Source organism: Aquarana catesbeiana, linkage group LG02 (genome assembly GCF_042186555.1).
Source record: "Aquarana catesbeiana isolate 2022-GZ linkage group LG02, ASM4218655v1, whole genome shotgun sequence".
NCBI classification, from domain to species: domain Eukaryota; kingdom Metazoa; phylum Chordata; class Amphibia; order Anura; family Ranidae; genus Aquarana; species Aquarana catesbeiana.
Genome location: NC_133325.1, coordinates 406571845 through 406595931, shown reverse-complemented (window position 1 = coordinate 406595931; position 24087 = coordinate 406571845). Strand labels below are relative to the sequence as shown.

General features: G+C 45.5%; 1 protein-coding gene across 5 annotated transcripts in view; it reads right to left on the bottom strand.

The window, feature by feature from the left end:
- The window catches only part of CCDC28B (coiled-coil domain containing 28B), a 60770-nt gene extending 37279 nt beyond the window's left edge, over positions 1 to 23491 (bottom strand). Inside the window, exons 1-2 of one of the 5 annotated variants that reach the window (XM_073615386.1) lie at positions 23312 to 23491; positions 22362 to 22523 (exon numbers count right to left, since the gene is read on the bottom strand). The gene's annotated coding sequence lies outside the window, so the exon portion shown is untranslated. The remainder of the gene's footprint in view (positions 1 to 22361; positions 22524 to 23311) is intronic. The other 4 variants (XM_073615385.1, XM_073615388.1, XM_073615387.1 and 1 more) reach the window with 4 other exon arrangements.
- Positions 23492 to 24087: the final 596 nt, after the last annotated feature.

Here is a 24087-nt window from a genome sequence, read left to right as displayed (position 1 = left end):
CATAATTGTGAAATGGAAAGAAAATGATAACTGGTTTTCAAAATTTTTGACAAATAAATATGTGAAAAAATGTGGCATGCATTTGTATTCAGCCCCCTTTACTCTGATACCCCTAACAAAAATCTAGTGGAATCAGTTGCCTTGAGAAGTCACCTAATTAGTAAATAGAGTGCATCTGTCTGTAATTTAATCTCAGTATAAATACTGCTATTCTATGAAGCCCTCAGAGGTTTGTTAGAGAACCTTAAAGAACAAACAGCATCATGAAGGCCAAGGAACACACCAGACAGGTCAGGGATAAAGTTTAAAGCAGGGTTAGGTTATAAAAAACGATCCCAGCTTTGAACATCTCATGGAGCACTGTTCAATCCATCATCCGAAAATGGAAAGAGTATGGCACAACTGCAAACCTACCAAGACATGACCGTCCACCTAAACTGACAGGCCGGGCAAGAATAGCATGAATCAGAGAAGCAGCCAAGAGGACCATGGTGACTCTGAAAGATCCACAGCTTAGGTGGGCGAATCTATCCACAGGACAACTATTAGTCATGCATGCCACAAATCTGGCCTTTATGGAAGAGTGGCAAGAAGAAAGCCATTGTTGAAAGTAAGCCATAAGAAGTCCCATTTGCAGTTTGCGGGAAGCCATGTGGGAAACACACCAAACATGTGGAAGAAGGTGCTCTGGTCAGATGAGACCAAAATTGAACTTTTTCGCCTAAAAGCAAAACGCTATGTGTGGTGAAAAACTAACACTGCAGATCACCCCGAACACACCATCTCCACCGTGAAACATGGTGGTGACAGCATCATATTGTGGGGATGCTTTTCTTCAGCAGAGACAGGGAAGCTGGTCGAGTTGATGAGAAGATGGATGAGGCCAAATACAGGGCAATCTTTGATAAATAAATAAAAAAAAAAAAAAACTGTTAAAGTCTGAAAAAGACTTGAGCCTGGGGCAGAGGTTCACCAGAGCCAGAGCTACAATGGAATGGTTTAGATTGAATCATATTCATGTGTTAGAATGGCCCAGTCAAAGTCCAGACCTAAATCCAATTGAATATCTGGTAATTTGGTAAGACTTGAAAATTGCTGTTCACAGACGCTAGCCATCCAATCTGACAGAGCTTGAGCTATTTTGCAAAGAAGAATGGGCAAAAATGTCACTTTCTCTAGATGTGCCAATTTGGTAGACATACCCAAAAAGACTTGCAGCTGTAATTGCAGCAAAAAGGTGGTTCTACAAAGTATTGACTCAGTGGGGCTGAATACAAATGCTCTCTACACATATTTATTTGTAAAAAAATTTGAAAACCATTTATCATTTTCCTTCCACTTCACAACTCTATGCCACTTTGTGTTGGTCTATCACATAAAATCCCAATAAAATATATTTATGTTTTTGGTTGTAATATGACAAAATGTGGAAAATTTCAAGGGGAATGAATACTTTTTCAAGGCACCGTGCATACACTTAAAATAGGAAGGAACTCTGTTTCATTTGTCTGCAATCCGTCTGTAAACACGTGATGGAACAATCTCTCTAACAAGATCAGTTCAGCTAAATAAGTTAGTGATATCAGATCTAGGAACAGTACAAAGTAGCCTGGCTGCATTAATCACCGGGTTCATAGACGCCTGGGTCTATTTATTAGTGTGATATCACCCAGCAGACATCAGGAGAGATCAAATGCTATTTTAACAATATCACTGCAACACTGATCCACTTATACTACTATAATGCAGAGTAGATGGATTGGGAACCCAAATGATAAGTAAATACACACCCACCTTTATTTATTTCCATTATTTATACAGCACTGACATGCAACACTTCATTTTATAGAGTACATAGAACTATTCACACTAGTTCCTGCACCCCAAAAGAGCTTACAAACTAATGTCAGTACTAAAGTTTTACCTTTTCCCTGCCAGAGATGTTCTTGCACACATGCTAATGTAGCACCCTGATGTTTAGGCAGGGTTGCTCTTAAACTTACCTGCCAGGTATAGTTGCCTTGGCCAATTGATAGGAGATCAATTGATTCCACCCTAATTCTGGAATTGCTGCACTTCTCTCTTATGTTACTAGATGGCCGGGTATATGGTGGCATTAGATAGGATTAGGGCAATGCAAGGACAGATTAGGAATAGATGGGGTATCTCAGACAATGGGCAGGGATCTTTTTGGGTTCCTTGGCCTGCTGGGAGAGCCTATTTACTTGGGTGAGGTCAGGTGATCGGTGTTCTGTGCCACCTGGATGGCTGTTCGGGTGGACGTGTGTTGTGTTGCCCCAGGCTACTAGGCCAGAGTCTAAGGCGACATCTGACTGCTAGGCTGTTTGAGGCCAATCCAGAAGCAAGAGAGCAGCGCAGGGTTGGGATCAACCACCTTATTACCAGGGACCACAGTGAGTAGCTGAAGCAAGTACCGGAGCAGTATTCTCACCAACCGAGGATGGTGAAGAATTGGAAAATTTCAGCAGGTGTCAAGCCAGGGACCCAGGCAGCGGAGGTGATATTTAGTGAGAAGGTGGGAAGAGCTCGGGAGATTCAGTGGCAGTGGATCAGCAAGTCTAGTAAGAGAGACTGTGAGCTCAGTGGAGTGAAGATCTACAAGAAGTGATTGTAGAGGAAGTACAGAAGTTTGTTACAACTTGTGTTAGAAACTGTTAGAAGACTGTTGCCATAGGAGACAGCGATCCTACATGTGCAGATGTGGTGTCCTGCTGGATGCCTTTCTCTGCATGGTTGTCTACCTATAGAAGTCTCAGAGTCTGCTAATTAACATTGCAACTATCTAAGGGTGTCCTGGCCCTATACCCTCTCTCCCACAGTTCTGTTCAAAAGACAATAAATCTCTTTGCATTCAAGGAGTGTCTGGCGCCCATGAATCTACCTTGCATTACACCCACCATGCCTTGTAACCCCCTCTACACAGAAGGATGTCAGCTGTCCCTAACTCTGGAGGTAAGTATTAGCCCTAAAGAGGCCCGGGACTTTGCTACACTTAAAAAATCATTCTAGGTCTGAAGATTACATAAAACCCCCTAAAAACATTATATATTTTCTGAAAGCAGACACTCTAGTCTAAAGAAAAAAATAGTGGTAGTTCCTATTTTTCTGTCTCATGATATTACTGCAAAATTTCAGTAAAAAATACACAAAAGTTAATTGTAGGGTACATAACCACAATACATTGTAGCACCCTCCTAGGTAGGTGCTAGAAGAGAGTATAGTTCTTGATCTTTCTGCTTACTAGGGAGATGGTCAGGTAAAACTTAGAGCGATCTCTGCCTACAAGGGAGCAGGATTTATTGGTTAGGTCTGCTCATTGTGCTCAGGTGCAGCGCGGCTGAGGAAAAGTGCTGCATTGCATGCTGGGATACTGTATTTAAAGCCCGGGCACACATGCTTAAAGTTAGTTGAGCCGGAGAACAGAGTCCAGGAGGGAGGGGGCGGCTGCCGGAGGTGGTCGTGTTGCCAAGGGTGATTGACCCAGGGGCCTAGAGAGAGAGAGAAGCTGAACCCAGAGGTTCTGCAAAGCTGACTGGAAGGGGGACACCAGGAGGGATCTGATTCTGCCTACTGTGAGTACAGATCTGTGTCTTTGGGGCCTGTCGAGTGATGGCCACCCCCTTCAGCTAGAAGAGTTAGTGGACGGGCGTCAGTAAAGGGGATGCTAAAAGAATATCCTGAAGATAATGTAGTGCATCAAGTCTTCTGCTAGTGAGGGCAAGAAGACTTAATTCCTCTATACATGTGGCTGTAAGTTGTCCTTATCCATTGCGAAAAGTTCCAGTTGGAGTATCCCACTAATCCCTTCTCCCATCCAAGTTCCAAAATAAAATACAAAAACACAAATACCCTGGACTGGTTTTTGAGTAACGAGCAAGCAGGAGAAGGGTGGGCCAAGCAGGATCCCCTAGCAACCAAGTGGGCACACTTAGTGGGCACCAACAACCAAGTGGGCACACTTAGCATCCAGCTTCTGGTAACCAGAGGGAGGCCTAAGACGTCAACACTCAGCAAGCCGTACGGGGACAGTGCTACAGAATTAACCAATTTTTCAGTATAATGTAAAAGCCGAGGTTGCACCAAGGAAATAAATACCCAACATGTCAAACCTTAAATTTGTGAGTGCTCATGAAATGGCGACAAACTTCAGTATCTTTCTATTTTCCATAGGCGGCATTTTAAAAGCCCCCTAATCAGTTTAGCACCACAGAGAACGTCTGGTGCTAGAAATATTATTACACTCTGGTGTGTACGGCAATATGTTACATTTGTATCGCAATCAGCGTTTTCATGCAAAGGCACCCCCGTCCCATGCATTTACATTTGTACGTGTATATATGTGGGGGTGCAATACATTCTTTGCTGGCCAGGGACACTAAGAGGTGGACCTGGAAGTGACGTCAAACACATCACTTTCCAGTTCAGCCACAGGGATTGGAGGAGAGCGGATGTGTGTCCGCTCTGCTCCCTCCCCTCTACCCGGCAGCACCCGCTATGTAGGTACCAGGCCCACAAATGGGCAAACAAAGCATACATGGCAGAGCCGCGTGGTGGGGCACCGTTACCGTCAGGGCCACTGATTGCCTAGTCCTAGTTGCTTAGCCCTGTTGTACTGGGCGTGGGTCCAATCAGTTCAACAGGGGGGCCAGGCAGCTTTGTAGTTAGTTTCTTTGAAATAAAATAGGGCTTACTAAATTATACCCCTGCTCCTATTTGAATAGGGGGTGTGTAATTCAATTTTCCTGGGTCCCATCAGGTCAACAGAGGGGCCCAGGAGGCCTGAGAATTGCAGGGACTTTTCTTCATTTCCGGGTTAAGTACCTAATAGTTCTGGCCAGCTGCTCTCTTCCTTCCCTGGTGCCTGGTGGAGTGATCTGTAATACATTGTACCTGCTCTGCTCTCTCAGGTCCTGGGACTGATATGAGGCAGCTGACAGGGAGGGAGCAGTAAAAATAATCGTGGTTGTGGTGGGTAGCGTGGCAGGCAATGACAGAACACAGTGAGTCACATATTGTAATATCTTACTTAATAAAATCCTCACTGTGCCTTAGGATCTCTAGCATTAGGATATTCATTGACACAGCGGAGCAGGTGCTCAGCTCTGTCACAGTGTGTCACATGGCTGCTGGGTGCTCACTTTGTTAACTTATGGCTGTACTGTGTGTTACAGACTGTAGTCACAGTACAGTCATAACAAAGTCAGCACCCAGCAGCCATGTGACACAGTGACAGAGTTGAGCACCTGCTCCGCTGTGTGACTGAATATTGTAATGCTAAAGATCATATGCCAGAGTGAGATGTTACTGTACTTGCATTTGGGGGGGTAGTAAAAATGAGCAGCTGAGCTTCTGTCCTTCAGATTTACACACAATCCCGGTGGCTGCAGTGTAAAACCCTCCGCTGTCAGGTCCATACGACAAATGTACCTGGCAGCGAAAGGGTTAAAGCTAGGCATATACAGCTTGAATTTCGATCTGTAGGTGGCCTCTTCGCACCACCCGCTTCTACAAACTTCTTTTAAAAAATCTAAGGAGCTGGGTGGAAAATTGTCAGCTGTCACTGTTCAGGAATTCAAATAACCGCAGGTGTTGCGGTTGTCTAAATACAACATATAGCATGGGAAATTCCTCCATCCATGCTTTTTAGATATCTATGGGCCTGTGTCGAGAGGCCAGAGACAAAGGTAGATGAGCCCCATAGAAGTCTATGGGGCTATAATGAGCAGGCACAGCCAGGACAGAGATGACCTGCGCTGGATGTAAACAATTTCCGAAGGCCGTGTCCATTGGATCTCGATAAATATGCATCTGTGGAGGTGGAAGCTGGGGTTGGTTATGCTGGGGAAAGGGACAAAAAGGATGAATGCACTTTGTTTAAGAGTGTACTTATCCTTTTATCTTGGTTGTCACAATGGCTCATCTGCTGCATCACTAATTTTGAGGACTGGTGTGCGCTGAGAGGAACAGTGCAGATGCACTGATACTGGGGCATTGCGCTGTTTTACTCTTGTCCTTTATTAAAAAAAAAGCTGATTTCTACCTTATTTCAAATCGTCTTCCAGCGCTCACATGACTGGCTGCTTCTCTACTCTCCCAGTCTGATAGCTACAGCTGGAAGGGCCGATAACTCCGGCCGACTTCAGCTGGGAGGAGGGAAGGAGAGGAGGAGAGAGGTGGGCAGTCACATGAGCGCCGAGAGACACTCTGAAATAAGGTAGAAATCATTTTTTTTTTAAATAAAGGATATACAGTGGGGCAAATATTGTTATCTAACAGAGTGGATTGTAGGGACATGACACTGTTATGATAGCACCAGGAAGGTAGGATCGGGGAGCAGATTGGAGCTGACAGGCAGGGAGGGGGGGAATCAGGGGAGAGAGGAGAGATAGTGGATGACGGAGGCACGTAAACTGACCATGGTGTCAGGGCTCAGTGGCCATGATAAATCGTGGTCAGTTTACAGGGGGAGGGCAGAACCAGGCAAGATCATCCAGGTATTTCAGTTGATACAAAGGGCCAAATTACACAGCACAAGCACTGTGCTGTATAACAAGCTTTAAAGGAATAGGATTCATTTTTTTTAGGGTTAAACACTTTAAGCTAGCTGAAGACACAGAACACAAGGACTCCTTTGTTCCCCTCCACACACACTAAAGGGATGTTGGGTACCATACCTGTCCATATTATTAAGGAACTCTTTTCAGGGACCAGGATCATGTATCTTGAATAATCTGTTAAAACATTTTTGAGCATCTGTGTTTAATGTGGGGTTGTGGCGTCAGGGGGCAAAAGGGAGTAGTCTGATATAAAACTGGTCATTCTCTCTCCCTTTTCTTACCTGTGGCCATAGGCCTTAATCAGGTTACAGGTAGCTGCTCTCTTTCCCATTGTAAGTCTATGTTCATACATTTTCTGTTTATTTTTGCTAAGGGTTAATAACCTCATACTTGGCTATGTCACTCCTTGTTGATTTCTTTTAACTCTAAGTAAAGGACTAAGTAAAGTAAGTAAACTTTAGAACTAAGTAAACTGTAGAACTCTAGGTAAAGGACTGCTTTATTACTGTGTCATAATTTGGTGTCTGCGTAATTGCCTTCAAAAATGTCAGAACCCAGGGTGTCAGAGGTGTTGGGAGACTTGCAAGGTCAGGGCAATCATTGGAGTCAAATATCTTTAAGCGACCCTCACGTGGGGGGGGGGGGGTTAGTACTACATAATATTCACAGCTCTTGCAAAAAAGAGCCCTTTCTGTATGCATCGGTTAAACCTCCAGTTGCAAAGATTACTTTGGTTTCTTTTGTGTGGCCCTAAAGCGAACAACTGTCCACTGAGTGTCAGGAGTCTGTAATAGTGAGCCATAGTAGATTGCAAACTCGGGGTTCACCAGGGTGCAGAGTCTAAGCCCCAGCCTGCTTTTTCAGCAGGGCCTCTGATGGTGGGAATGGACTTGCAGCAAGCTGGAGCACGGTCCTGGCCCCCAGGAAAGTCCATCTGAGGCTGCATAGACCACTAGCGTGTGCAGAGTACAGTGGCAGGAGACAGAAGGAAATCCAGGAAACAAGCTGAGGTCAGGGCAGATGGCAGGCACATGGGAAGTCAAACACAGATTACACATAGTAGTAAGGAAACAGAAGTTCAGAAAACTGTGAAGTTGCTCAGGCAACGCAAGCTGCACTGAGCACATAGGGAGGCATACTGGGAGGCAGGCCAGGAAGTGATGGAAGGGAACTATAAACCCACAGAATAACAGATGACCCCCACAGGTGAGTGCAGAAGCCAAACAACACATGTGAAAGAAATCAGAGGACTAGGAGAAGCACTGCAGCAAGGAGGTAATCATCACACAGGCAGGAAAACTGCAAGCTAAATTGTTACAGTACCTCATCGGACACCCCTCCTATGAGGCTTCCATGTAGGTTTAGTGCCAGGCTTGAGAGGAAACTTCTGATGAAAAAACATCAGTAGAAAGAATTAAACACCTTTTGTCAGGACTGTATCCCTTACAGTCAATAGGATATAAAAGCTTCCCTCTGGAGTATTTGGAATCCAAGAATTGCTTGACTTCATACTGATCAGTGTTATTGACTGTTGGAGAAGGATGACGAAAAGGATGGGAAAACCTATTGATGCTGTATGGTCTCAGGAGAGAAACATGGAAAACATTAGGAATCCTTAAATGTGAAGAGAATAGTAAAGGGACCAATGAAGCAAGGAGCAAATTTCAAAGAGGGTACTCGGAGATGGATATTCTTAGTAGAGAGCCAAACCTTGTCATGAGGTAGGAATTTGGGATTCACATGGCAAAGACGATCTGCAGCTACTTTGTATTTGTAAAGTACATGAGTACCACAGAAGAGATGGGAATGGGAAATGGTACAGAAGGATAACGACCATACACCATGAAAAAGGGTAACTCGCCAATATTGGCATTCACGTGGGTATTGAGGGCAAACTCTGCCCAGGGTAAAAGTTCTACTTAATCATCCTGATGTTCAGAAGTGAAAGCGCAAAGATACTGTTCAACATTCTGGTTGATCCTTGCAGTTTTTTTATTTTTCTAACTATGCCCCAGCCACTTGCACCTAATCTCCTAGTGCAGCTTCTCTGAACTTCCGGTTGGGGAGAGTGCGCACTGTAAACGTCACACAAATATCACATGACTGTCCATGGTGGGACTACATGTTCCATTGTCCTTAGCACCGTGAATGCAAAGCACATGAGTGACCAGCATAGAATTTTAGCTGGACCCTCAGCCCACAGCTGACAATTCCTGGATGAGATGCTGGGGAGTAGGCCAGTAAGTCATTCTTGGGAGTCCTGAGCTGCCTGTGCATTTTGACACACAGAGCGTTAGCACATTGGGCTAAAATGCAGGGTGGAACTACATATGTGGCTACAGCAGGGCTCAAAGGTACTCTGCAAGGCAACATAGACACCCTAAAAACAGAAACAGACAGAAATTGCAGAAAGATGACAGGCTAAAAACAGTAGCATAGTAAGTGCAGAACTACCCTCCTCTATTTCATTATTTGAAGGGTTTAAAACACTTTAATTACCTCTTGTCAAGAAATAATAAATTCAGTGGAGTTAATCTATTCAAATACAATGAAATGAAGAAATACAAATCTCCAAAACAATGTGTATTCATTCTTTTTGTTTTCCTGACTACAGCTTAGGATATAATAAGCACATTAGCAGCTGTCTTACTTCCTACACCCTGTTGTGCCCAATCTATGTCGCAAGGCATATCTGACTGTAGTTCAGTGAAGCACATGCAGATCGCAGGTGAACAAATAACAGATCTGCCAATATTTCATTGAACTTCACCTGTCAGAGCTTTAAAGTGATATTAACAACTTTTTTGTTTTTTGGCAACTTCAGGTGCTGATTAAAAGACCAACTTGTTATGCCTCCACCTCCTATACCCAACCTTGCAAGTCCTCCAGTTTTACACGTCACCACATCACTGGCCCCACTTTCTGGTTCTAGAGTGGATCCTTTCCTTAGAAGAGTCCTATTCAGCCAGCCTTACATGCATGCTCCTGGCAGGGACTAGAGCTGAATCTACGGTATATGCTATGCGCTGTGTGCATCCATACAAAGACACAGCCCCACAGCAACCCACTTCCCTGTTCCCTCCTAGTCGGGCCATAGATGATATGATTTTCTTTCTTGCAACCATGGGTTGATTCCTCCATCAACACAATCAGTGTTGATGGGGGAGTCCCTCCCGTAGAGCTATTGTGGATCAACTTGGGCAGAAGTTGCGCTGAGGGACCCAGAGCCTGCGGCGGTAAATAGGATCTTAAATAAATGTTTCTGCCCACATATCTAATCAAATTATGTAGTAGGGAATGTTAACTAGACTGTTTAGAATGCTTTATTTTAAAAAGAAATTGGGAGCATTTAATACTATTTTAAGTATTCCATATATAAATTAGTTTCAAAATAATTTTTGTTGCATGACAGATGTATAGCTCAATGTATGTCTCAAAGATTGCTAGTGTATTTCAGAAAGCACTGGCAGCCTAAAAAGTATCTATGGGTGTCTAATTTATCCGTGTATTCATGACTGTTACGCTTGATTCACACCTTAATGTTTTTGTGGCCCACGTTTGCATGGGAACTGCAGCCCATTAAAATTAATGGGCTATCGTGCCTGTGTTTCTGCACGCACCTTTTCAAAAACGTTCCCGCAGGGGTCTTTTTGATGATGCGATTTCCCTGCGGTTCTTGCACCTGCAAATGTGCTGCTGGCTGAGATGTGTTGGGCTGCCATTCATGAATGGCAGTCCCACATGTCTCCTAAGAGCAGCTTGTTTTCACCGCACACCCACAGCCAAACGCATAGGCGGTGCATAGGTGCTAAGAGGCTTGGGGATCCTGTAAAAGTGTGTGCTTTTTTGTTACTTAAAAGGCATAGTATTCGTATTCAGACCCTTTGCTCAGTATTTAGTAGAAGCACCCTTTTGATCTAATACAGCCATGAGTCTTTTTGGGAAAGATGCAACAAGTTTTTCACACCTGGATTTGGGGATCCTCTGCCATTCCTCCTTGCAGATTCTCTCCAGTTCTGTCAGGTTGGATGGTAAACGTTGGTGGACAGCCATTTTTAGGTCTCTCCAGAGATGCTCAATTGGGTTTAAGTCAGAGCTCTGGCTGGGCCATTCAAAAACAGTCAAGGAGTTGTTGTGAATCCACTCCTTCGTTATTTTAGCTGTGTGCTTAGGGTCATTGTCTTGTTGGAAGGTAAACCTTCGACCCAGTCTGAAGTCCTGAGCACTCTGGAGAAGGTTTTCGTCCAGGATATCCCTGTACTTGGCCGCATTCATCTTTCCCTTGATTGCAACCAGTCGTCCTGTCCCTGCAGCTGAAAAACACCCCCACAGCATGATGCTGCCACCACCATGCTTCACTGTTGGGACTGTATTGGACAGGTGATGAGCAGTGCCTGGTTTTCTCCACACATACCACTTAGAATTAAGGCAAAAAAGTTCTATCTTGGTCTCATCAGACCAGAGAATCTTATTTCTCACCATCTTGGATGGTAAACTCCATGTGGGCTTTCATGTGTCTTGCACTGAGGAGAGGCTTCTGTCGGGCCACTCTGCCATAAAGCCCCGACTGGTGGAGGGCTGCAGTGATGGTTGACTTTCTACAACTTTCTCCCATCTCCCGACTGCATCTCTGGAGCTCAGCCACAGTGATCTTTGGGTTCTTCTTTACCTCTCTCACCAAGGCTCTTCTCCCCCGATAGCTCAGTTTGGCCGGACGGCCAGCTCTAGGAAGGGTTCTGGTGTCAGGCTCCTACTTACCAGACCGGTAAGTCCGCTTGGGCAGAAGGTAGGCTCCCTTACGCGTCCGACTCGCGGCCCCTGGTAAAGCAAACAGAAGGCTCAGGAGTACGGAGTGGTATGAGAGCCTGTATGCAACAGTCCAGATACTGCAGGAAGAACAGGTGAGATGGCTGGAACTGGCTGGAACACAGGCAACAAGACTGAGCAGGATTGTCAGGAGACAGGCTGGGTTCGGCAACAGACAGGCAGCAGAGGTACAGTGGAGCAGGCAAACGGATGGTCAGGAGGCAGGCCGGGTTCGGTAACAGACAGGCAGCAGAGGTACAGTGGAGCAGGCAAACGGATCGTCAAACAGGCAGAGGTCAGGTACAGGCAGAGTTCAAGGGGAGGTCCAGGATACAAGGGTCAGGCACTAGGACGGCAAGCTGTTGATCAGGCAGCACTGATCACAGAGGGACGCCAGCTTAAATGGGCCGTTTGGCGCCAAACGACGTGCACGCGCACGCACCAGCACACACAGGCGCGCGCACCCGCCAACGCCCGCACGCGCGCCCCCGCACACCGGCGTGCACAACAGGCCGACCCCGGACACACACGCCAGCACCACGAGGAACGCGCACAGCGGAGTCCACAGGAACGCGCGCGCCAACACGCGCTGACGCGCCCCGACGCACACCGCCGCGAGCACCCTGCCCGCCGAGGTATGCTCTCTGACAGTGCCCCCCTCTCAAGGGCAGCCTCCGGATGCCCAGCTGGGCCAACCTGGTTGCGTGAGAGTCTTTGAAGGCTTGTAGCAATTCCTCAGCATGGAGATTACTTTCAGGCTCCCAAGAGTTGTCCTCGGGTCCATACCCCCTCCACTTAATGAGATACTGGATCTGATTCTGTCTTTTTCTACAAACCAGGATTGCCTCGATTTCAAATTCCTCCTCATTATTGATCATAATAGGCTCAGGTGGCTTGGCATTACGGTCAGAGAAGGAGTCAGGAACAACTGGTTTCAGAAGCGATACATGAAAAACCGGGTGTATTCTAAAAGAATCCGGCAGGTTGAGTTCATACGCAACATCATTTACTCTTCTTTTTACCTGGAAGGGACCCATAAACTTAGGTCTCAATTTTCTGGAAGGACAGGCCATCTTTAAATTACTTGTGGATAGCCACACTTGGTTACCAGGCTCTAGGATAAGTTCCCCACGTCTTTTCTTGTCAAATATCCTCTTAAAAGATGCCTGGGACTGGGCCATGGTCTCCTGCAGAATCTTACAATTAGTAGAGAAGAACTCCATTGTTTCAGTCACTGCTGGAAGGGCACATTCCGGGATAGAGCTGGGAAGGAAGGAGGGATTGAATCCATAATTGGCAAAGAATGGCGTTTGGTTGATGGCTGAATGCAGAGAGTTATTGTATGAAAATTCAGCGACTGGTAACAGGGACACCCAGTCATCTTGCGAAAATGCAGAAAAGCAACGGAGGTATTGCTCCAGCGTCTGGTTAGTTCTCTCCGTCTGGCCGTTTGTCTGGGGGTGACAGGCCGAAGAAAATGCCAGCTCAATTTCAAGAGCACCACACAGTGCCTTCCAGAACCGGGAGGTGAACTGGACACCACGATCTGATACAATATTAGCGGGTACCCCATGTAGTCTCACTATTTCTTTGACAAAGATCTTCGCCGTTTCTACGGCCGTGGGTGTACCCTTCATGGGGAGAAAGTGTGCCATTTTGGACAGTCTATCAATCACAACGAAGATAGTCGAGAAACCTTCAGATGGGGGTAGTTCTACGATGAAGTCCATCGAAATCATTCTCCAAGGCCTATCAGGAATTGGTAAGGGTTTCAACAAACCCCAGGCCCTTGTGCGATTACTCTTGCTCCGGGCACAAGTGTGGCAAGAACTGACATAATTCCTACAATCCTCAATCAATTGTGGCCACCAAAAGGTGCGTTGCACCAGTTCAGTTGTCTTCTGGGCCCCGAAATGACCTGCCAGCTTGTGGTCGTGGCACAATTCCAGTACCGGCACTCTAAGTTTCTCAGGAACCATGATCTTGCCTTCGTGCCAAAGCAACCCATCGCTTAAGCTGGTCCCAGTAGGTTGGGGAATTTCTGAGGAGGCTTGCCTAATTCTGGAAATTAAATCTCCCTGAAGAAGTAAAAAATTTCCCGCCGGCAGGATAGTGTCTGGAGGAGCGGTTTCTTTGGAATCATGAAACATTCGTGACAATGCATCTGGTTTCACATTTTTAGAGCCAGGTCTGTAAGTGATGTGAAATAAGAAGCGGGAGAAGAAGAGCGCCCATCTAGCCTGTCGTGGTTTAAGTCTCTTGGCAGATCTTAAGTATTCCAAGTTCTTGTGATCAGTATAGATGAGAATAGGATGTACAGCACCCTCCAGAAGATAGCGCCACTCCTCCAGAGCCGTCTTGATGGCCAAGAGCTCCCGATCTCCCACATCATAATTCCTTTCAGACATAGAGAGTTTGTGAGAAAAGAACGCTATTGGGAACAGAAGAGCCTTGGGACCCTGGCGCTGAAAGAGTACTGCCCCTACTGCGATCTCCGAAGCATCAACCTCCAGCACAAACGGTAGGGCAGGGTTAGGGTGCTTGAGGATAGAGGCAGATGTGAACAGACCCTTTAATTTTTTCGAAGGCCGATTGTGCCCTGGACGTCCAACAGAATCGGGTTCCCTGTTTTGTAAGTTCCGTAATGGGGGCAATGATTTTAGAAAAGTCTTTAATGAATTTCCTATAAAAATTGGAAAATCCTACAAAGCGTTGGACCCCTTTCCTGTCTGTAGGTGCAGGCCAATCCAGGATGGCGGACACCTTCTGTGGGTCCATCTTAATACCTTCAACAGAAATAATGAGTCCCAGAAATTGTATACATTGGAGTTCGAACTCACATTTGTCAAGTTTAGCGTATAAACCGTGTTGCCTGAGCCGAGCAAGGACATTCCGGACGTGCCTGCGATGATCAGCCAAGGAAGAGGAAAAGATAAGAATGTCATCCAGGTAAACGATGACGTAGAGGTCCAAAAATTCCCTAAAAATGTCGTTCACAAAGTGTTGGAAAGTGGCTGGGGCATTACAAAGACCGAAGGGCATAACGAAATACTCGAAATGCCCAAAACGAGTGCAAAAAGCGGTCTTCCACTCGTCTCCCTCTCGGATGCGGATTAGGTTATAGGCTCCGCGAAGATCCAATTTCGTGAAAATTCTGGCAGTTCCCAGCCTTTGGAATAACTCAGGCACCAGGGGTAGCGGGTAGCGATTTTTAATCGTTATCTTGTTTAATTCTCGATAATCGATGCATGGTCGAAGAGAATGATCCTTCTTCTCTACAAAGAATAAGCCAGCACCGGCCGGAGAAGTGGACGGGCGGATAAACTTCTTCTTCAAATTTTCGTCTAAGTACTGCTTCAGGGTGCCCAGCTCCTGCTCAGTCAACGGAAAGATCCGGCCGAAGGGTACCTCGGTTCCAGGTAGCAACTCTATAGGACAATCGTAGGGCCTGTGTGGGGGTAGTATCTCTGCACCTTTCTTGCTGAATACATCCGAGAAATCTCGGTAGGGCTCTGGAATAGCTTGGAGCAGGTTGGCATCAGGATGTAAACAGAGAAGTTGGGAAACCTCAAGGTCGGCTCTTTGCAGACAATGTTGTTGACAGTACTCTGAGAGAAACTCAATGCTTCCAGCAGCCCAGTTGATTTGGGGGTTGTGAACCTGCAGCCATGGCATTCCAAGAATGACTGGGAAGAGAGGTGAGGAGATAGCATCCAAACAGAGATATTCCCGGTGCTGAGGGCCCATAATAGCTTCTAAGGGGACATTGCCCCAAAGAAGGCATCCAGACTTTCCAAGACGTCAGATTTTTGCTCCAAAAGTCGGTGGGCCCAAGTTTGAGGTTCACCAGATAACAAGGAGATAAAGAAGCCCACCTTAGTAACCTCTAGAGAGAAGGTGCGTGACTGAAGGGCGAAATAGAGATTACATGCATTCCGGAAAGCACGATACCTACTTCGGTCTCCAAAAAATCTTTCTGGTACTGGTACTTTGGGCTCTGGAGGTAGCATGACTACGGAGGGTGCTGAGGTTGCGGCTGCGGTCCCTTGTGGACCGGAGGGTACAGATAGGGCCTGTACACGCTCTTCCAGACTTGAATATCCCTCTTGTAAGCTTTTCACCGCTTGGGTCAATCCCGCCAGATGTCTGCAGAGCTCATCCATAGGGGAAGCCCCCTGCCCGGACTCGGTCATGGCTGCCTGATACTGTCAGGCTCCTACTTACCAGACCGGTGAGTCCGCTTGGGCAGAAGGTAGGCTCCCTTAAGCGTCCGACTCGCGGCCCCTGGTAAAGCAAACAGAAGGCTCAGGAGTACGGAGTGGTATGAGAGCCTGTATGCAACAGTCCAGATACTGCAGGAAGAACAGGTGAGATGGCTGGAACTGGCTGGAACACAGGCAACAAGACTGAGCAGGATTGTCAGGAGACAGGCTGGGTTCAGCAACAGACAGGCAGCAGAGGTACAGTGGAGCAGGCAAACGGATGGTCAGGAGGCAGGCCGGGTTCGGTAACAGACAGGCAGCAGAGGTACAGTGGAGCAGGCAAACGGATCGTCAAACAGGCAGAGGTCAGGTACAGGCAGAGTTCAAGGGGAGGTCCAGGAGACAAGGCCAGGTCGTCAGGTAATCAGGGACAGTTCAGATACAAGGGTCAGGCACTAGGACGGCAAGCTGTTGATCAGGCAGCACTGATCACAGAGGGACGCCGGCTTAAATGGGCCGTTTGGCGCCAAACGACGTGCACACGCGCGCACCAACACACACGGGCGCGCGCACCCGCCAACGCCCGCGCGCGCGCCCCCGTACACCGGCGTGCACAACAGGCCGACCCCGGACACACACGCCAGCACCACGAGGAACGCGCACAGCGGAGTCCACAGGAACGCGCGCGCCAACGCGCGCCGATGCGCCCCGACGCACACCGCCGCGAGCACCCTGCCCGCCGAGGTACGCTCTCTGACATCTGGTCATCCCAAACGTCTTCCATTTAAGGATTATGGAGGCCACTGTGCTCTTAGGAACCTTAAGTGCAGCAGAAATTTTTTCGTAACCTTGGCCAGATCTGTGCCTTGCCACAATTCTGTCTCTGAGCTCTTCAGGCAGTTCCTTTGACCTCATGATTCTCATTTGCTCTGATATGCACTGTGAGCTGTAAGGTCTTATATAGATAGGTGTGTGGCTTTCCTAATCAAACCCAATCAGTATAATCAAACACATCTGGACTCAAATGAAGGTGTAGAACCATCTCAAGGATGATCAGAAGAAATGGACAGCACCTGAGTTAAATATATGAGTGTCACAGCAAAGGGTCTGAATACTTAGGACCAAGTGATATTTCAGTTTTTCTTTTTTAATAAAGCTGCAAAAATGTCAAAAATTCTGTGTTTTTCTGTCAATATGGGGTGCTGTGTGTACATTAATGAGGAAAAAAATGAACTTAAATGATTTTAGCAAATGACTGCAATATAACAAAGAGTAAAAAATGTAAGAGGATCTGAATACTTTCCGTCCCCACTGTAAATAAGAGAATTTATTTATTTATTTATTTATTTCAGGTACTTATATAGCGCCGTCAATTTACGCAGCGCTTTACATATATATATATTATACATTCACATCAGTCCCTATACCCTCAAGGAGCTTACAATCTAAGGTCCCTAACTCACATTCATACCTATACTAGGGCCGATTTAGACAGGATCCAATTAATTAGAGATCCCCACGATTATCTTCAGTGAGGAATCAACCAGTAATAGAAAATTCACAGCTTTTCATGAGTAATATAAATGGCCTACACCTTTAGCAAGAGCATTATCTAACTTTGGTCAAAGCTACACAGTTTGTTTTTATCTACAGATTTCCCTTTTATGTATAGGCAGTTTTCTTGGTAAAGATGAACTATGCCTTTAAGTAACGAAAAAGCACACACTTTTACAGGATCCCCAAGTCTCTTAGCGCCTATGCGTTTTTCTGTCAATATGGGGTGCTGTGTGTACATTAATGAGGAAAAAAATGAACTTAAATGATTTTAGCAAATGGCTGCAATATAACAAAGAGTGCAAAATTTAAGGGGGTCTGTATACTTTCCGTCCCCACTGTATATACATTTAAATACCTTACGAAGCCTGAGTGGAAAACTCCCAGAGATTGCATCTTCCTGTCCTGCCTTGTTGCTAAGAGTGAGCTCTCAAATGCTAAGCTCAGAACTGCTGCATCAGGGGAGAGAAAGAGCATGTGAGGAGATTTGAATCGGAGAAAGAGCTCACTCTTGTGGTGGTGCAGGTGGACAGCAACAACTGGGCTTATCTTAGCAACATCCTAGCAACAAGGCAAGACAGGGAGATGCAATCTCTGAGAGTTTTCCAGTCAGTCTTCACAAGGTATATATGCAAGAATAGAGCTAGCAGGGAGCAAGGTTAGGAACGGATAAAAACTCCACTTTAATGTCTTGCTCACTCACATATAAATATACTTGTTTGTATAGCTCCGATGGTGCAAAGAACAGCAAGCAGCAGTCTAGCAGGACTGATGATCGGCTGTACGAACACACAGGGAAAGACCTGCTGAAGATGGATGAAAGAGCGGCATCTGTAAGCCCTCGCTCTAACCACATAAAGGAAGCCATGACAGATAGAGGCCCCGTCCACCGCAATATGAGGTATATAAATGGGCTACACCTATAAATAGGGTATTTTTCAACTTTGATCAAAGCTGCACAGATTGATTTTATCTACAGATGCCCCTTACCTGAATATGAAGTTTTCTGGCAAAGGTGATCTATACCTTTAAACAAAATACATTCAACGTGAAGCTTGCACATTAAATTTGTTTAGTCTAACATCCAACTTTTGGTAAATCACCCCAAGAAATGAATCAGTATAGAGGAAGATTGCCTATCCCATTTTACACAAAGCCTAAGAAAACCTAAAAAGCTATGAAAAGCTTTTTAAACTAAATTGTTGAACTCATTTCAAGAAGCTCAGACAGAGTTGTTCCTGTGTGAACCGCGAACAAGCAAAAGCTCCATAAAAAGACTTTTGGAATCACTTCATGCTCACTGCATACCAAGTAGCAAATGCTTGTTCTCACAGGCCATTTATTCACACAAACTGCATTTAAATTAATGTCTGTAAGAGCCTTTATGAACGGCTTTTAATGCTTTATGTCATACATGTCTATGGGAATGCAAAATCTGCTTGAAGCAGGTCAGCTGTAGGTTAGAAGGAGGTCAACTGTAGATCATATGTACCAGTCAATGAACTGTAATTCATATCAGAAGAGTCTCAAACCAATGTCAAACTGATGCCCTTGACACAAGGCCAAAGCCCCTCGACCCAGGTCCTTAAACTGTTTTATTGTTAACACTATAGTCTATGTGGTGCTAATGTTATTAATTCAATTCTGAATGGCTGCTGGTCACATAGGAAACTTACCTCAATTTGCAATAAACTATATACTGTATGTCTAAAGCCAAAACTTTATTTTTCATTTGGGGGGGGGGGGGGCTAATAACCACTGTCAGTTTTTTTGTCACTTGGATCTCTTAAAGAAGTATGGGCAAAGCTATTTTGACCCTACTTCGTCTATAGATTACAGGAGAGCACTTCGTTTCTGCACTCCTGTGACCTGTTTTCAGCTGAAACCCGGTCTAGGCTCTGGATAGGTCCCAACTTTACAGTCGGGATCCATCCAGGAACATGGACTGGCAGCTGGCTCAGGTTCTCAGCGATCCGCTGGGAGACTGAGCCAGCTGCTCCTGCCCCCTGCACAGCTCTGTGCTAAAGTGAGGGCTGGAGGGGCAGAGCAGAGAGCCAGTGACTGACACTCACCGGTTCTCTGCAAACTGAATACTGAGAACTGAGTGATCAGCAGTTTTTGATCGCTCAGTTCTAAGGGTAGAGCCAGCGGGGGACAGCTGTAGCTGGCATTGGTGTTGCAGCCATCTAGGTGAGTATTAATGTTTATTTTTTGTATTCTCGAACTTCTCTTTTAAGGTGAGTTCCCTTCACTTCCTGTCCTGTAGACTCACGGGAAGTGAGAAAATAATTTTCCAGCGTGAGGGAAATCCTGTCTTAGACAGCTGTCATATCCTCAAGTATCCTCAAAATTTCTCCTCTATTTCTATTCTGGTACTAACTCAGCCTGTTTACCATGACACGTGGAGGCTGCAAGGAGCTCTTTCTTCAGCCATTTCTGCACACACTTATCTAATAAACACTGATTGAAGAATGGTGACATTTCAAGCTTTCAGATCTCAATGAAAAAACAAGAACATGCAAACACTGAATATCCAAGCTCAGCTATCAAATCCTGCATGCCAGTTCTGGCTGTGGAAATCAGCAGGGCAATACAACTTAATACAACTCCTTACATTTCCAACATACTGAAGCGCTGTGGAGACCTACAAAGCCTTATGAACCAGTAAGATTTATGCTTCTATAAGCTATCAGGTTGCTCCCTTAATTTTATGAATGGGGCCTTAGCCAGTGTCCTATTGGCTGATGGCTTCCACCATTACATCTGGGAGTTGTTAGTCCACTTATCAGCATTCACACCTGAAAAGAGGGCTTGTCTGACAGAGCTGTCAGAACTTAGGGACCTTTCCTCCCTGCCACTATGGTCAGTCACACATTTCTTTAGCAAATTTCAGTGATGCAGACTGGTGCCCACCACCTCTCCTCTAACAAAATGCCATATACTGGATGAGCAAAGCTACTACTATCTACAGCTTCCCAAAGTGATGAGCTCTATTGATTTAAAAACACCCTGTACACTGTGGTGTATATTATTTACTCCACACTGTCACACACTGCTTACTGTGCTGTTTGTTCTATATATCACACTACCCCACTCTGTATAAGTTGCTGTATGTTCTATACACCAGACTGCTCCACTTTATACACTGTGCTGTATGTTCTATACGCCAGACTGTTCCACTCTGTACACTGTGTTGTATGTTCTATACTCCACACTTCTCCACTCTGCACATTGTGCTGTGTGTTCTTTACTCCACACTTCTCCATTCTGTACACTGTGCTGTACATTGTGCTGTATATAACTTTCTGAATACTGTGCTGTGTAAACTATATTCCACACTGTACCACTCTGCACACTGTGCTGTATGCGCTATACATCACAATTCACTGCTCTACAAAATTATTTTTAGTGATGATCATGAAGAAAATGAAACAAATTATAAGACCGCAAAAGACACAGACAGTGAAAATTGTAGCATCCCTTTTATATCTTGGTAAATGGGAGAAGGACTCTCTTACGCTAATAGTCAGTGGAAAGAATCCTCCGTTACATTGGAGAACCATTGAAAGAATGCCCCTACATTGATGGCAATTGTAGTGTACTCTTTTACTGATAGTCAGTGGGAAAAATTCTCCCATCACAAAAAGCTAAAATGTTGGTTGATCATTAGGTTCAGTGGTTACTTACCTGAGAAATGAGGGAAGAGGCTCCATTAGGCCCCTTTCACACTGGGGCGGTTTGCAGGCGTTATTGCGCTAAAAATAGCGCCTGCAAACCGCCCCTAAACAGCCTCCGCTGTTTGTTCAGTGTGAAAGCCCGAGGGCTTTCACACTGAAGCGGTGCGCTGGCAGGAGAAGAAAAAATCTCCTGTCAGCCGCATCTTTGGAGCGGTGAAGGAGCGGTGTATTCACCGCTCCTTCACCGCTCCTGCCCATTGAAAACAATGGGACAGCGCGGCTATACCGCGATTATACCGCGGCTATAGCCGCGCTATACGAGGGGTTTTAACCCTTTTTCGGCGGCCAGCGGGGGGTTAAAACCGCACCGCTAGCAGCTGAATACCGCGGTAAAACAGCGCTAAAAATAGCGCTGTTTTACCGCCGACGCCCCCTACCACCCCAGTGTGAAAGGGGCCTTAGTCCCATGCCAAATTTGTGCAGGAGCTAAGCAGGCACCATAAGGTGGGAGGTCAAGCTGTTTTGCTCACTGCTCATAGAACCCTTAACCACCACTTTTTTCTTATTAAGGATCCCATGGAACCTAGTATTCCTCTAGTGGTGGTTAAGGGTTCCATGAGCAGTGAGCAAAACACTCAGTATGAGGTGTTAAATGACCTGCACTGGCTATCATATACAACATATGCTAAGGGATCTATTAATAAATGATTTCACCCAAGATTCACACAGCTATTACCTAAGATTCACACATTTTCTAGTTGGATTCAAGTGGAAAAAATGTGTGAATCCTGAGTGAAGATTGAGTGAATTTTGGGTGAAATCATTTGTAAACAGACCTCTAAGTATGGTACTATCTTTTATTTAAAGCGGAACTAAACCCTCCTATCCTTTTCAGCCAAGGATGTTGCCATCTTAGCCTCTGTTTTATTTGCAACTGCCATGGTGCTGTACATGTGATCAGTTATGAAACCAGCCATTTGATGGTCTGATGGCTTGGTTGAGATCACAAGCAAATGTTACCGTTAGCATTCTCAGCATGCAGGATTTTTTGAAACTGTTAAATCTATGGGTTTGAGCCCCAGTTCACACATATACAATACGGGAACCAGCGCGATCCCAGTGCTGATTGCTGCATCACTTCTCCCTCGCAGGCAGTTCACATTGTCCTCTGCGAACCGATGCGGGTGTCAATACAAAGTTAATGACACCCCCAGATTGGTTGGCAGATCGCAGTGCGAACTGTGGATTCGGACAGGAATCGGATCACATGGGTGCTAACACCCATGTGATCCGATTCCAGTGCGGTGAAAAAAACGGTTCCTGCACTATTTGCGTGCAAATCCAATGCGAAAACTCGCATTGTACAGACATTGCATGTGATCCAAACAGCAATGCGGTGCAAATCACATGCAATGTCTGACATTGCATATGTGTGAACCCAGGCTAAAGCCCAACTCTGGGCAAAGCAGGAACCCCCTTCCCACCCCTCACCTGATCGCTAGCATTAAAAAACCCTAAAAACTGGAAATGCTCTTCTTACTTACCTGAAGCCGAGTTCAAGTGACACTGCAATCCTGAGTCTTCTCTTCTGTTTACATGAGGTGGGGTCCTTCTTCAGGTGTTCTTCATCTCACTGCCTGTGTTGACTGTCCAGCAGGGGTGACCCTCCCAGGATCTAGAAGAGGAGTGACGTCATTGCGAAGGGTCTAGTAGGGACCAGAAAATACAGACACATCTACAACGCTGAATCAGCAATCCCCACTCTGGAAATGGAGTTGCCAAGAGATGCGGATGGTGGACTTAGAGGAGTATAACTTGCTTGAGTGTCAATATTATTATATCTACTTGTACTGTGAGTAGTAGCTGTAATAATTTTTGATAGAGATTTTCAAAAACCTGAACATTATTTTAAGGGATCCTCCATGGCAAAATGGTTCAAAAAAAGTATGTGTAATATATCTCACAATCTGCTCTGTACATTCGCATTGTATCTACTCCTAATCAATACATATATACCCCCATCACTGTCTGTTGTACCCCTTTCTCCTTTGCCAAACAATTGACAGCATTCATCACCACAAAAGTGTTCCCAATTGGCCACTTTATACTAGCCCGATATAAGATAAGCCACCAGAGCGTGACGTCTGAGAAGCACAGAAAAATACTGTCAATGTATTATTCATGATACATTCCTTATAGTAATGCCTACAATTGAGCACAGAACTGTCTGTTATGAAGTGCACAATAAGCCCAGGCATAAAAGTTGTCCATTTTGTAACGCGAGAAGAGAGGGATAGAAGACCATGAGTAATGAGTGCACAGAGAGGGATGCAATGAGTAACGAGTACAAAGAGAGGGATAGAAGAATAAGGGAACGCAGAGAGGGATGCCCAGGGAGTGGTTGGAAAACAACAACAGGCACAAATGATGGGATGTAAGCACAATGAGAAGACTCGGAACAGGAGGCTGGTGATGCTGCACATACTATACCTACCTCAGGAAGAAGAAAGTACCTGAGATGACTGCTCAGGGATGATGTGGAGGAAGTTTCCTGGAGAAAGCACACAGAGAATACCCTCCTTTCCACACTGCCCTGTCTGCCCACTTTCTGGGAAGACTCACTCCTCCATGATCCCAGTATCTCTCCCCCCCCCCACCCTGTCACATCGCCCCTCCTCTGCTAATGTCTGTCTCCTCCTTCCTGTCCCAATGTCCCCTGCACATGAATACTACAGCTCATAAAATAATCCCCCCTCCCTCCGCCATTCTCTCCATCATCACCTCACTCCCCCCCCACCCTCCTCCCTCCTCATAAACATCCATTGCTGTGCTTCTGACAGCCGTGTACTTTAGCTGATTCTGGTCGATACATTCCCTGACTGAATTAAATTATACATTGTTCAAATCGTTATACTGATTACCAGGCAACGACACGTCTGGATTAGTAATCTTTTCAGTCATACAGGACCTGTTCTTGTGACAAAAAAATGGCCCCTCAATAGCCTAATTAATTCATGCTTTTTTTCACAGAGCAAATAAATAGGTAAATAAAGAAAACAGAGAAAAATAAAGAATTATAACACATTTAAGAGCAGCAGATGACCATAACGGGTCATTCATACCAACCCTCATGCTAAAACGTGTGTGGGCAGGTGTGCAATGTGTAGGAGCAGTGTGATGCCTGGGCAAAATGCATTGCATTGTTTACCTTTTTTATTCTTTTTTTTAACTTTATACAATTGTCACAGAATGACACTTCACTTACTGTAA